This window comes from Rhipicephalus sanguineus, chromosome 3, assembly GCF_013339695.2.
Source record: "Rhipicephalus sanguineus isolate Rsan-2018 chromosome 3, BIME_Rsan_1.4, whole genome shotgun sequence".
Classification (NCBI taxonomy): Eukaryota; Metazoa; Arthropoda; class Arachnida; order Ixodida; family Ixodidae; genus Rhipicephalus; species Rhipicephalus sanguineus.
Genome location: NC_051178.1, coordinates 39,253,679 through 39,268,767, shown reverse-complemented (window position 1 = coordinate 39,268,767; position 15,089 = coordinate 39,253,679). Strand labels below are relative to the sequence as shown.

The 15,089-nt window shown below is 50.8% G+C and overlaps 1 pseudogene; it reads left to right on the top strand.

Moving 5' to 3' along the window:
* The window catches only part of LOC125757809 (uncharacterized), a 32,648-nt pseudogene that overhangs the window by 1,922 nt on the left and 15,637 nt on the right, over positions 1-15,089 (top strand).

The following is a 15,089-nucleotide window of genomic DNA, read 5'->3' as shown; positions in this document are numbered from 1 at the left end:
CACGAGCCATATGCCGCAAAAATTTTTCGAATCCGTCAAGTCTAAGTGGTGTTACCAAATTATAGAGATCACGTTCCGCAGCTTTCTGTCTCAACACAACGCAGCGAGCGCGCGGAAAGCTGCGCGCGGCGTGAGGGGAGGGAGGGAGGGCGGAGGTGCGAGGAGGCGACGGCAGCGCCGGCGGCATTTTTTTTCATTTTTTTCTCTCTGGCGTCTCGGCGCAACCACGTGGTCTGTGCCGCCACTTCCGGTCGGCTTGCGTCGTTCTCGTCGAGCGGAGTCGATCGCGCTGTGTATCGCGCGTGCCTGAAAACTGCGCGTCGGTTTGGCAATGTTGGGTGTGCACCTCGAACGCCGTAGTGTTTTCATCGCTCTGCCAACCATGGAAGCAAACGTGCGCGCTCGTTTGGAACGAATGACAGCTGAGATCGGTTTCGGCCCATACTCCGATACACCGCCTCGTAAGACGGCACTGGCAGACGACCCCGAAGCGCCGCCATTACCGGACGCCAGCATTGTTATCGGAGACACGCTGCGCCCGTGCCTCGGTCGGTCGTGAGAACGTGCCGACGATGCAGTTCTCAGCTGACGAGGCAACACTCGAACGGCTGCCACTCTCAACGGCAACCGGCGATGGTCAAAAGCACAGAAATATTCACGTTTTCAGCACTGCGCATGGCGAAGAAAGCGGAACCACGCAACTACGAGCAGACGAGCTGTCGGTGAGACCGGAAGTGCTAATATTAATGTTTGTTCGGTGTTTTTAACGCGATAACATAATATAAACGTACATATTATCTACTTATTGAACTCAAAATTAACAACGAAAGTAATAATGAGGGTGTTATCGTGATTATAACATCAGCCAATGGTGGAACTGGCGACAATCGCGTCATATTTTGCGGACTAATACATCATTTGTCGAGAGAAGAGGGAGCGATTTTCAGCGGACTTTGAGAATTTATTGTAAATTCCAGGCCGTGCGCATCGCTATAATATTTGGCTGGCGTGTTCTCGGGAGCCTCGACTACCGATCGGCAGCGCTTTTTGAGCATGCTCGAAAAGTGTTGCAGGGCCCCTTTAAGGCCACTCGCATGTCCGGCCAACCGCGAGTCGTGGAAATAGCCGAGGGTGGCTTTCCTTAGACTGCGGGGTATCACCACCTTGAAACACTCCTGGGGAGCTTCTTCAGATGGGACATAGCGCAGGAGAACGCCATCAGCATCAAGCAGATACGAATCCAACGTGCCCGCAGCAATACTAGTCTGCGTCCGGCACTCGGCGCCGACAGCAATACCAGCTGCCCGTTTGCGCCCGGCGGCTTGACCGCCCAGCTCCTCTTGGGAGCTCAGCTCTTTGAGCCCGTCAACAATTTGCTGACAAAACGGATCGTCCTGCTGTGCCTTAAGTAGGTCCTCTCTGCTGAAGACGATACCGGCGGACGTGACAGGGTCTACCAGGTATGCGTCCTCACCCGAGGCGGTCGACTCGAAAGCCACTGCGCCGTCGGGGTTCGCGCCTTTCGACCCATTGGAGCCAGGGGCCCCTGAGTCTACTTGGTGCGACTGCTCTTGGGAGTGGCGGACACAAGTGTCAGATGCCAGAACGAGGGCACGCGACAAGGCGTCGGCCACGACGTTCAAACTCCCTTTCCGGTAGCGCACAACAAAGTTGTACCGCTGCAAGGTCAACGCCCAGCGCGCGAGGCGGCCCGAGGGCTCGCGCAAGCGCTTAAGCCAGGTGAGTGCCATGTGGTCCGTCTCCACCACGAATGGCACACCGTCGACGTAGCAGTCGAACTTCCGAAGAGCAAAGACTATAGCGAGACATTCCCGTTCAGTCACGCTGTAGTTGCGCTCGGCGGCGTTAAGTGACCGGCTCGCAAAGGCGACTGGCCGGAGGACGCCGTCATGCTCCTGAAGCAGTACCGCTCCGAGACCCAGGTCGCTCGCGTCCGCTTGGACAACGAACTCCCTGTTGAGATCGGGCAGCTTCAGATCGGCTGTGGCCACTAGAGCTTGAGATAGAGCCTTGAAGGCTCGCTCTTGCTCTGGCCCCCAGCTCCATCGTGCCGACTTTTTCAACAGTGCGGTCAAGGGCGCTTGGAGGTCCGCGCAGTTTGGGATGAACTGCCGGTAGTAGTTCACCATGCCCAAAAAGCGCCTCAGGCCCTGAATGTTCGCCGGCGTCGGGTGCTCCACAATGGCACGTACCTTCTGCTCGCACGGCAGAACGCGACCGCTCTCGATGGTAAAGCCCAATAGTGAAATGCGAGTCTCAGCTATTTGAGCCTTCTTCGGGTTCAAGGTCAACCCGGCGGCACGCAACCTCTCGAGGACATCCTCCAAGTGGCGGAGGTGCTCCTCGAACGTTCGAGATAAGATGACGATGTCGTCGAGGTACGCCATGGCGTGTTGCCATTTAGCGTCCCCGAGAACGCGGTCTATCAGTCTCTGGAACGTAGCTGCAGCTCCAGAACAGCCAAACGGCATGCGGGTAAACTCGTACAAACCTCTGTGGGAGGTGAACGCAGTTTTCTCCGCGTCAGCCGGCTCCATCTGAACCTGCAGGTAACCGCGGCTAGCATCCAAGGTGCTGAAGTAGCAGGCACCGCCTAGAGCAGCCACGATCGAGTCAACGTTAGGCATAGGACAAGCATCCTTTCTCGTGACCTCGTTCAGCCGGCGGTAGTCCACACAGAGCCGGTGAGAGCCGTCTCTTTTGGGGACCATTACCACCGGTGAACCCCAGGGACTGTTTGAGCGTTGGACAACTCCGGTCTCAATCAACTCATCCAACGCCTGGTCAATTGCTTTCCTCTTTGCCGCACTGACGGGGCGAGGATTGCATTTCCACGGTTGTGCGTCGCCTGTGTCAATCCGGTGTTTCACCAGAGGTGCAACCCGGGCGTTCCGTGAACATGTCACTGAAACGTGTCAACAGCGACGACAGGCGTGCCTTCTCATGTGTCGACAAGCTGTCCGGCAAAGGTGGCAGCGAGCGATCCGAGCTGCTGCTTACCGGGGTGGTCACCGGCGTAGCCGAGACCTCGTCCACCACGGTAGCGCTATGCTCGAGAGAAAGCGGTAGGCACGGACCGTTTTCCGCCGCGCCGGCCAAAGGGCCAGGCTTGGCGCCGGAGTGAGAGACACGGGCCGAGGGGGCCACGCTTTGTCTCCTCTCCTCCTGCTCTCTCGTGGCGCCCGGCGACTTACGGGCAGCCGAGACCATGGGAGGTGTAGCGAATGGCCGTAGGGCGCCGGAAGGGCCGTCCCTGTAGCCTCCGCTCGCGACGTCTATCACGATACCCGTGTGCGCGAGAAAGTCGCGACCGAGAATCGCGGGCACGGAAAGACCCTGGAGATGCACGAAGCGCTGTCGGCGCGCGCGATTCTCCCAGCGCACAACCAACCGCGCAGCGCCGCACGAGGTGGCGGTACCGCTGGCGAGATGGAAGGCAGTGTGCAGTGTCGCAAGCTCGAATGCGGACAGAGCGGTCGCGCAAATGAGCCATAACCTCTTCGCCGAACAGCGAGATCGAAGCCCCGCTATCCAGCAACGCCTCAAACTCACGACCAGCGATCGTAAGGGCGATGAACGGCGCCGGCGTGGCTGGAAAGTCGTGTCCAGCGCGACACGCCATCGGTGCCATGCTCTCGTACTGCTGTAGCCGCTGGCGAGAGGGAGCTCACCGACGGCTCACCCCGTTTCCCGACGGGCGAGCAGGCCCTTGCATCGGGTGGGGCGCGTTGCATGATCGCGCGGTGTGGCCACGCTCATGACAACGGTAGCAGACGACGCCTTTTCCCCCATCAGTGAGGGATTTCGGCGACCCCTGAGAGCTAGGAGGCCTCCGTTCGCTAGCCGCAGGGGGGGCTCCGCGATCGGATCGCTTCTCGTGCATTGGGGCACGGGGGTTCCGTTCTCGTTCGCCCTGCAGTGCAAAGGGGCACGCCCGGGCGTACGAGTACGGGTCGAGAGCGCGGTCCGAAACGTCCGGCGCGTCTCGTTGCTCTCTCACGGTCGAGGCCACCTCGTGATTAGGGGGATTACGGGGTGACGAGTCACCACCAGCCCACGCACAACGAGGCTCGAGAGAAGCGGACGGCGGTGGCGGCGGGCGGTAGGCTCTCGCCGTCAGTATGTCGCCTTGAATGCGCTTCGCATCGGAGGCCAGCTCGTTTAGGTTACGATAACGGGCGCTCCGAAGGTAAGCGGCGAAGGTTGGATGAGCCTGGCGAATGGCTCGCTCTACCTTCTCAGCGTCTGATGCCGTAGGGTCGGCAAGGAGGTAGAGTTCCTGCAAAGCCCGGACGTACTCTAGAAGAGATTCGTCGGGATGCTGTGTTCGGAGCTCTAGCTCGCGACGCATGCGGCGCTCGTAGTCAGGAGGAAGGAATTCGCTACGGAAGAGCGCCCTAAACTCCTCCATCGAACGAGCTTGGTGGCCGACAAGTCGGTACCACCGCGCCGCTTGGGCTGTCAGCGATACAGGCAATACGCTACCGAGCATAACGCTGTGGCTCAGCCCCATCGCCCGCTGATAGCGGTGCAGCGCCTCGAGGTACTCTGTGGCACTCATGCGGTCCGAATAACCGCTGTACTCAGGCAGAGGAACCTTTAGGCTACTCGGTGCGCTTGGCTGAGGGGACTCGAGGTCCCCCTTTAAAGCACAAGGCTGCGAGCGCGCCGCTTCCAACAGGACGTTTAGGAGCTGCACCACAGTTGCGTGCAGCGGCGATTGCTCCGACGCAGGCGCGGCGGTAACAGGGTCGCGCGCCTGTTCTCCGGCATGCACGTCAGACCGAAAAGGGCCAGTACACGGCATGGAGGAGGGTAGGGTTTGCGCTCCGACTGGTGCTTGAGGCCTCACGCGACTGGCAAACGGGTCGACAGCGGAGCACGGTGGCCCACGTCCGTCGAAAACGTCGCCTACGCGAGTGTCCGGCCAGCGAGCGTCGGTGAACGCGGGCGACGTTGTCGGTTAAGCGAGCAGCCTCGCGAACGACACCGTCAACCCTCTGCGCTCGCGACCACGGCGGGTCAGTAAGCGCGTTCCCGCCAACACCTGAGTGCCCCCGGTAGGTAGGATCGGGTGCGGCGATTTGAGCTGTCAACCGTGCTGCTGACGGGGAAAGGCCAGCGAGCGGAGACTGCGCCGGGGACGGGCCCGTAAGCGCGTGAGTCTCGAAGAGCTGATACAGCCCGTTACTGGCTTGGCTAGGACTGTGGCCCTCGTTCAAGCGGCTCGCATCACTGTAGGGGGCCCCGAAAAAGGGGTCTCTCCCGGTGAACGAAAGCAGAGGGTCGCCGAGAGGGCCGTACCCCGTGCTGTCGCAGCCGTCCGCCTCGAACGAGATCAAGTCCGTCGCCACAGGATCGAACAGGAACGAGCGCCTCGACGGGGTCTGCTCTGAAGCCATGCCGAAACCAAGTTGGGCGCCAGTTATGTGGAGATAGGTTTGCACTAGGCTTACCTACGAGCGCGACCGTGCAGGGACGCGACGTTCTCCACTGCCGCTGCGTACGACGACGCTGCAGCCGGGTTCGTCGTTTTCTCCGACACGGCGCAGAAACCACGCACGAGGCAGGGTAACAACAACAACGGGTTTATTAACCCAAGATGCAGCACAGTACGACAGTCACAGGCTTGCAAGCCGTAAGGGGAACTCCGCAAGACCGATCGAGTACGCTTGCCAGCGGCGCTAAGACTACCACACAAAGGGCAGCGGTCGAGCACACGAACGAGAAGCCGCCTGCTAGAGCAGCGCGTCAACCTCTCGTGCTAGCCTGAGAGCATCTCCCGCCGCGAGCGAATCGTCGGGCGCATATTAGCTCGTAGGAGAGGAGGATGTCACCAGCGGCCCAATGGGGAATGGCGCTGCGTTGTGACGTAGGCCCGCGCAGCACGCCAGCGTAGCGTGTCCGGACATGCCAGCGCGGGACGGAGCCGACGCTTGGCTCGCCCAGACAAAGAGGCGCCCTGGCCGCCATCTTGGCGATTGCCGGTGCCTAAGTGCGCCCGGGCTACGCGACCGGCACGCGCGCGGCAGCTGGGGAACGAGGCGCCAGGTAGGAGGACGCTCTCGATCCCCACAATATATATATATATATATGTGTGTGTGTGTGTGTGTGTGTGTGTGTGTGTGTGTGTGTGTGTGTGTGTGTGTGTGTGTGTGTGTGTGTGTTACTTATCTATTTTCTTGATTTATGCACGGTAAAGTAGGTCCAAGACTGGAAGAATATGCTATCCAGCGAGCTGGGTCGTCGCCCTTTAATACTGCGTTAAGGTCAGCCCAGGGGTGCCGTCTACGTGAAGCCGGGGCCAAAGTGGTGTGTTGCCCTTGATGGTTTGATTATCAAGCTATAATATGGCTTGACTATCAAGCTATAGCTATCAAGCTATATTATGGCTTGATGGCTTGATTAGCAGTGCTCCGTCAATTTCCTTGTTGCAGCACATATAAAGTGTAACAAATAAAACTGAAAAGTAAAAACACCATGCCACATAACAGCCTAAAAACAATTGCAAGGACATTATTTTTAAGAAATATACACATAAACTGAAGCTAAGTATCATCTCTCTTTTTTCAGTTGAGGAAAGGAGTCGGAATAACTGAAGAAAACATGCTCAAGAGGCTGCTCCATGTATTGCCTCATGTGTGTTCGGCACTGCGCCATAGAGAAGGCAGTAAGCATGCATACGATGAAGCTCGTAGCTGTGTGTGATGGTGATGAAGGTTACTGCATGATTATTTGGATTTACTTAGTCTTTAAGCAACCACGTTTTTGCCAAGGCTTTTGAGTAATTATGTTTGTGTATTCAATAATAAATAAGATAGAAAAAGGCGAAAGGCGATCAAGATCATGACATGTACAGTTACGTTCAACATACATTCACAGGCTCAAACGTAGAAGAATTCACTTCCATAACCACACAACAAGCAGATTCACTGCACTGGATGCTGTACAGAAGAGGGATGGTGACAGCCAGCATTGCATATTCTGTTTACACAAGGGTGCACACATTAAGGACAAAAATAAGGCCTCAAGATGTGCGGCCTCTTTTGAAGTCTACAATGAGAGAGCACAATGTTCAAATTTCTGCAATGTCAAGAGGGATTTTGCTAGAAAAGACAGCAAAAGAGGTCTACACAGCCATTGGGTCGCATACAAGTCTCCTAGTTAGAGACACTGGCCTCCTAATTTCAAAGGAGCACCCCTGTATTGATGCATCCCCAGATGGGCTTGTCACTTGTGATTGCTGCCCGCAGCGGATTCTAGAGGTGAGATGTTTAGTTAGCCTAGAGAAATTCAGGCAGAAGGAGATCGCAGTGCCCAAGAATGAAAACGTGTACCTTAAAAAAACCAGGAAGTATTTATTTATTTATTTATTTATTTATTTATTTATTTATTTATTTACATACTGCCGGCCTTCTAGGAAGGCCTTAGGCAGGAGTGGGGCAGAAATACACAACGCAGCAACACAGCACAAGCTCGAAGTATTGAATAACGTTGCACATTAGGAAGAAAAAAAATACATGAGGTAACATTCTGTGAAGCAATGACATTGGTAGAATATGCAATACAACGAAAGGGAACAAATTACATGGCAGTCAGACTCGCATAGCACAAGGTACTCACATTTGAAGTATTTACATAGCACAAATTACTCACAGGTACTGACATTGTACTAACATAGCACAAAAAGTCCAAGAAAAAAAAAGAAAAAGAAGGTTTTACCATTTATTTGAACGCAGCAAAGTGAAAGCGATAGCAAGTAGGTACTACATGACGTTACGTGACGCTTCAAGCGTAGTGGCGCTTACGCAGCTTCATTTCTGATAGCCTGCAGAAAGGAATCAATGTTGGGACGTTCTACCACATGAGCAGATAAGGCGTTCCACTCGACGACTGTCCGAGGAAAGAAAGAATACGTAAAGGTGTTTGTTCTGCACTTCAGCTCGGCCACCTTTTTTGCGTGAAGAGACCGAGTAAAGCGGCTAATGGCAGGTGCTATGAATGCGGATGAATCAACTCGTAATTTTTTGTGATAGAACAAATAAAATAGCTTTACCGTGTCATGACAACGCCTTGTTTCGAGTTTCTCTAGTCCTGCTTTCTGTAGGAGGTGCGACGGGAATATTTTCCAACTGTAACTATTATAAATGAACCTAGCAGATTTTCTTTGGATACTTTCCAGTTTCAGTTTATTAGAGGCTGACCAGGGATCCCAGGCCGCAGCTGCCAAGTTCAGATTCAAATGATGCTTGCAAAAGTTCACAAGAGTGACTTTTTTGTGTTTCAAGACGCTGAACACTTTCTTTTATTTTGTGCTGATTTTGATGAAGTTTTTTGCAATTCTGTTGTAGAAAGGGCCATGTACTTCTTAAATCTTATGTTTCGCCACATATAACACAGTAAAATATTACAAGATTCCTAATAGCTGTTGTTTAAGCTGCAGGCACATCTTAATAACACACTAGTTCACATGCCAACTAGATAACATAAACAGTGCAATAGAAAATGTGGGGTTTCGTAACAAAATCCTGGTGTTTGTTTACTTGTGCAACAACGTGCTCTGCGATGAGATGCTGTACTGGTGTTTATAACACTTAGGTGTTTTTAATGGGTGTGTTCAGATAAGATCGAACAGGAGGTCCCGGTCACCATTCCCGATTTTGGATGAAATTTGCTGTAGGCCTAGACAGTCACACCCAAAACAACGGTTTCGAAGTTAGTATCGCGAAAAAAAAGTTTTGTTCGCCTGAAAAAAAATACAAATTTTGGCCGCAAAAAACACTTTTCCGCCAATTTCGCGATTTCTGAATGTGAGCGCGCCTAGGGAAGAAACGGTGCACTTCTCGGTCACAATATTTATTTCCCTCAAAGAACAAGTTAAATAAAATCTTATGAGTCTATTATTTCCCTTGCTTGTCAAAGTACTTTTGAAGAAAAAAATCACAAGCTTGGCAAATTGCATAAAATACATACATTTGAGGAATTTATTGCTGCAAAAAAGGTCAAGTGAGGATAATAAAAATCAGTACATGTTAACTTTGGTACATTCGCTCTCTTTTAAAATAATTTTCGTGGTTTTATCGCGCTCCATTTTACTCGATAATGGGGATGAAACGGAAGTGATTCACCAAAAATGCCGGACTTTGAAAACAGTTTTTTCAAAAAGGCGATTTTTCATTTTTGTTTAAATCCTTGTGATTGAAGTCAAGGACGTCATCTATCATACTGCATAAAAAAACGTTGCATTATTTTGGTTGCTAACAAGTTATAATGCGTGAAATGTGACCAAGTCAGCCAAGCCGTCGCGTCGTTCGTTATGTGCTGAAACTCGGATATAAGCTGTTCAAAATACTTGTACGTGACATAATCACAAATCAGCAGCTCCACACCAACAAATGCGCAGCCAGGTGTCATGGTTCAGCACGCTTTGTCTTGCGATCAGCCGCTTCACAAACCATTAGTAGCGGCCGCGCGATGCTGCGGGCGATCACATTACATGAGTGCCGCTTCGACTGCGGATGAGCTCCGTTTGCGCGCCAAACTATGCTCAGAGGACGAACGAGAGAAGGAATGCATCCCTGTGAAATATAAAGGCTGTTAAGTGCCAACAAATGTCATAATATGCAATGAAAACACTGCCGGCAATTTCGCAGTGCGCGCCTTCAATACAGCATGCATGTATTTTTTTCCCTCCTGGTATGCCCGCAGCCGCAAGATATCGTGAAAAACGCTCGGCTTGCGTTGAAAATATCTGCGGACGCACAACAATACAGTATTGTACAAGCGGTGCTTTAATGAAGCAAACGACTTGCACTCCTTTTCACAGCCGGCTGCCACAAGTGTTCTGGCACGAGATATAGAACAACTGCAATTTGAATTCTTCGACCATCAGAAGCACGTGTGAGACATTTCTTTAGATGTCAATGGCTTGCTATTGTGTCATATATTACTGATAGAGTGAACCTAATTATCTTTAGGCCATGAGACGAGAGAAAGCAACGCATGAGCGCACTACTGGAGGCGCTCACTGCAAATTGCTGGCAGAGTTTTCGTTGTATAATATGGCTTTTGTTGGCACTTAACTGCCTTTAACTTTCACAGTGATGTATTCCTTCTTTCTTTCGTCATCTGAGCGTAGTTTGGCGCGCAAACAGAGCTCATCCGCAGTCGAAGCGGCACTCATGTAATGTGAGCGCCTGCAGCATCGAGCGGCCACTACTAATGGTTTGTGAAGCGGCTGATCGCAAGACAAAGCGTGCTGAACCATGACACCTGGCTGCGCATTTGCTGGTGTGGAGCTGCTGATTTGTGATTATGTCACGTACAAGTATTTTGAACAGCTTATATCCGAGTTTCAGCACATAACGAACGACGCGGACGCTTGGCTGACTTGGTCACATTTGACGCATTATAACTTGCTAGCAACCAAAATAATGCAACGTTTTTTATGCAGAAAGATAGATGACGTCCCGTCCTTGACTTCAATCAGAGGGATTTTTTAAAAAAATTAAAAATGGCCTTTTTGAGAAAACTGTTTTCAAAGTTCGGCGTTTTTGGTAAATCACTCACGTTTCAGCCCAATTATCGAGTAAAATGGAGCGTGATAAAACCACGAAAATTATTTTCAAAGAGAGCGAAAGTACCAAAGTTAACATTTACTGAATTTTATTCGCCTCACTTGAACTTGTTTGCAGCAATAAATTCCTCAAATACACGTATTTTATGCGATTTGCCAAGTTTGTGATTTTTTTCTTCAAGAGTACATTGACAAGCAAGGAAAATAATAGACTGCATAAGATTGTATTTAACTTGTTCTCTGAGGGGAATAAATATTATGACCGAGAAGTGCACCATTTCTTCCCTAGGCGCGCTCGAAATTCAGAAATCGCGAAATTGGCGGAAAAGTGTTTTTCGTGGCCAAAATTTGTATATTTTTTTCAGGCGAACAAAATTTTTTTTCGCGAAACTAAGAAACCGTTATTCTGGGTGTAATATCTAGGCCTACAGCAAATTTCATCAAAATCGGGAATGGTGACCGGGACCTCGTGTTCGATCTTATCTGGACACACGCTAATGTCACCCACCTGTGTGAGTAATTCAGAGAGCTGCATATCAATGGTGTTGAATTTCCTGGTGCCACACTGCATTGAGGGGTGCTGTATTTGGGGACTACAGTTATATTGATCAATAGTGTTTTTAATGCGCAATAAATAAATACTTTTGCATTGTATCAATAAAACCGACTAGTGGGCTAGTTGGTACTGCATTTCTTATGTTTCAGCGCAAGGAGACACAAACACGAGCAAGAAGGGACGAGGACACGGCGCTACTAACAACTGACGTTTATTGCTCACGATAACAGAATAAATACCGATCGCAAGAAACAGGGGAACACGTGTCAACATCACCTTCACACCAACAAACTCCTTAACGGCCACAGCGCCATCGCTACCGCGACAGGAATGCTATCTCTTTTTGAGTCAGCGAAATAGACGGGCAGCTTACACAATCTTTGCTTTTGTTAATCTCGAAAGCCTCTACAATCTCCCTGGTCATCTGGTCTGAACTTCTCGCGATCACTTTGGTTTCGTTAAAAATGGGCTTACAGCCACAGCGCATGCAGTGTGCTGCCGGATGACCAGTCGTCGCCAGTTTGGTTACATTGTAAGAATGTTCTCTTAGGCGGTCATTCAGGCATCTGCCCGTCTGCCCAACGTACTTCTTGCCACATGACAGGGTGATAGAGTAAACAACATCTTCTGCGCATGGCACAAAGTGATCGCGATGCTTCTTGCTGCAGTTATAACGACCCAAGCATCCTCATCTCCCTGGCGGCCGCCACTATATGCCGCTCCCGGGCGCTATCCTTCTGTAACCGCCACGGTCTACTCTCGCGTGAAGTGCTCATGCTTTTTGGCGGGTTCATGCCTTCGTTTGCCCATGGAAGAAGAGTGACGAAGATTTTGAAGTCACAGTTGCTGCGACAAACACGGGTGTACAAGGAGGCTCTCTTCATTCAGGGTCACTACGCTGGGGGACCAAGTCGAAGCCGCATGAAGCGTACAGGATGGTCACGGATTCTGGACAGTACGACGGAGTGGTTATGGCAGCTAACGCTGCAACAACTTCGGGCGTGTCTTCCAAAGAAGACACCTGTGGCCCGGACCATCGTCCACACGGTTGGCAACGTTCAGATCTCGGACAAGGTCAGCAAGGTTCTCAGCCAGGTACCGAAATTTACTGTACAACCTAAGAAGTCTGCGCTAGATCAACTAGCCATGGTGAAGAAGTTTGGGAGCTACGCGCCTGACACCGAAACGGACCGCTGCGTGTCTGAGGGAGTGGACGTGCTTGAAAGGACAGCTGCGCCAGTCGATACGTTCGACTTGAACGGTACTGTTACATACCTCAGGAACAACTCCTTGTTTTTAGTTCCTGCCGATTAAGAAGGCGGTTTTACTGTGCTTGAAAAAGGAGCGTATAATTCTAAGGCATTAGCTGGGATAAGTTCTGTCTTTGCAAAACGAAACGACGTATGCCCTGAAAAAGTCAAGAGAGAGGCGCGTAGGTTGTGTAGGAGTCTTGATCTAGAAACAGTTTGTCGCGATCTGGACAAGACCAAGGGTCTCTGTTTGCGGATGTTTTTTTCTGCAAAGACACATAAAGAGGATTGCCCGTTCCGTGTAATTATTTCAGAGAAGGGCTGTTGGCAGGAAACAGTTGCCCGGTTTCTACAGGCAAAACTCAAGGTTATAACCGTTGACGACCCTTTCATGATTAGCAGCTCTGACAATGTGATTGATTTTTTAAAAGAGAACACTCTTGCAAACTTCTCTGTCTTCTCTCTGGACATTAAGGATCTGTTTCATTCTTTACCTCATAAGGAACGTTTTATGTGCGTGGAAGACGCTATTGACAACCACGGCACTGTGGGCTTCCAGAACGAAGTCGGTCTATCCACTAGCCAGTTTTTAGAGCTTTTAAAGTTTTATTTGTCTTCCACGTTCGCCGATTACGGTGGCCAAACGTTTTTGCAGAGAGAAGGCGTCTGTATTGGTTCCTGTCTCGCCCCCTTTTTAAGCGACCTTTATCTCGCGCACTACGACAGGGCTCTGCGGACATCTGCGGACTCGCTTGGAAGCAACGATGGTTGCTAAGGTTTTTCGATACGTCGATGACTATTTGGTGTTCGTACAGTGTGACAGTGAATCCGTAGCGCTTGCTACATCGACCATTTGCTCTGTTTTCCGCGAATTCCTGGAACCTTTAGTAATAACTTGTGAAGAGCCAGTTAATGGACGCATTAGATTCTTATACCTCACCCTTCATATTTTAGACAGTCACACGTGTTGGTGCTACGAGCCTCGAAGAAAGAAGCCCCTCCTACCGTACGCATCTGCGCATTCGAAATTAGTCAAACGGGGCACCAAATCTGTGTTTTAGAAATGCTCTCCTAAAAACGTGCGGGCATCGCACGCAGGAAAGTTTTGACAACCAAGTTTCGCGCCTCTGCGCGGCAGGCTACCCCATGCAGCTGCTTACGGCGGTGGCTGGCAGCATGTTAAAGAAATGCAATACTGGAAATCGTGAGGTCACATTGCAGACCCCCAGAAAAAAAAGTCGTTGTGGTGCCTTATATGCATAACCTGAGCCACAATCTAAAAAAGATTGGCAAAAGAGTTGGTGTGGATGTTGTTTTTTCCGCCCCATTAAAACTTTCTGGTTTGTGCGCACGTGTGAATAATTCGACGCAAAAGCGTTATAACTGCAGCAAGAAGCATCGCGATCACTTTGTGCCATGCGCAGACGGTGTTGTTTACTCTATCACCCTGTCATGTGGCAGAAAGTACGTTGGGCAGACGGGCAGATGCCTGAATGACCGCCTAAGAGAACATTCTTACAATGTAACCAAACTGGCGACGACTGGTCATCTGGCAGCACACTGCATGCGCTGTGGCTGTAAGCCCATTTTTAACGAAATCAAAGTGATCGCGAGAAGTTCAGACCAGATGACCAGGGAGATTGTAGAGGCTTTCGAGATTAACAAAAGCAAAGATTGTGTAAGCTGCCCGTCTATTTCGCTGACTCAAAAAGAGATAGCATTCCTGTCGCGGTAGCGATGGCGCTGCGGCCGTTAAGCAGTTTGTTGGTGTGAAGGTGATGTTGACACGTGTTCCCCTCTTTCTTGCGATCGGTATTTATTCTGTTATCGTGAGCAATAAACGTCAGTTGTTAGTAGCGCCGTGTCGTCGTCCCTTCGTGCTCGTGTTTGCGTCTCCTTGCGCTGAAACATAAGAATTGCATTGTATCCTCTCCAGAATGTGATTACTGTGGGTAAGGAAGCAAGGTTACGCAAGGTGAATCACTATACGAAGAAACATGTTGCAATGACAAGGAGAGAACAAATGCTGCGAACACCCCCCCCCCCCCCCGGGGCTATGGCAGTGCACGTTAAAGAATCCCGGGCAGTCAAAATATCCAGAGCCCTCCACTACAACGTGCCTCCTGGCTATACTCGTGATATTTCTGGAGAAGAAAAAGATTCTGGGGAACTTCTGGGGAGCTATTCTCGATGTGTCCATCCAAAGGCAATGTCCACAGGTCATTTCGGCACAGCGCATTCAGTGATTCGAAAAAGCGGTGAGTCGTGATGTCATTTCGCTCTTGACCACGTCGCCGCACCGAAACAGCCAGCACATTCCTAGCATAGGAAGAGAGAGGACGAAATCCACAGAAACAGGAACTTTTCAAGTCTGAATTTGCATATGAATGTGTCCCAGATGTTTGAGAACGATGCAGGGAATGCGTACCGACCTTACAGCTGCGTTAGACGAGCGGTCGCATTAAACCTAAATCGATGGGTAACACGATCAAAAGACATTTACACCGAAAATCGGATCTCTGAGGGATGCGTTCGTTGGATTGAAGTGCATTCCGTCCCTATCATTTGTGTCGAGATTGTTTGAAAGCTTCGTGATGTCATGATGGCGCTGGAGAACAAGAACCAGAAACAGGGGGCGCGCTTCTCCCCGAGCTCTCGCTATTCAGCGGCCGCTGAAATGGACTGT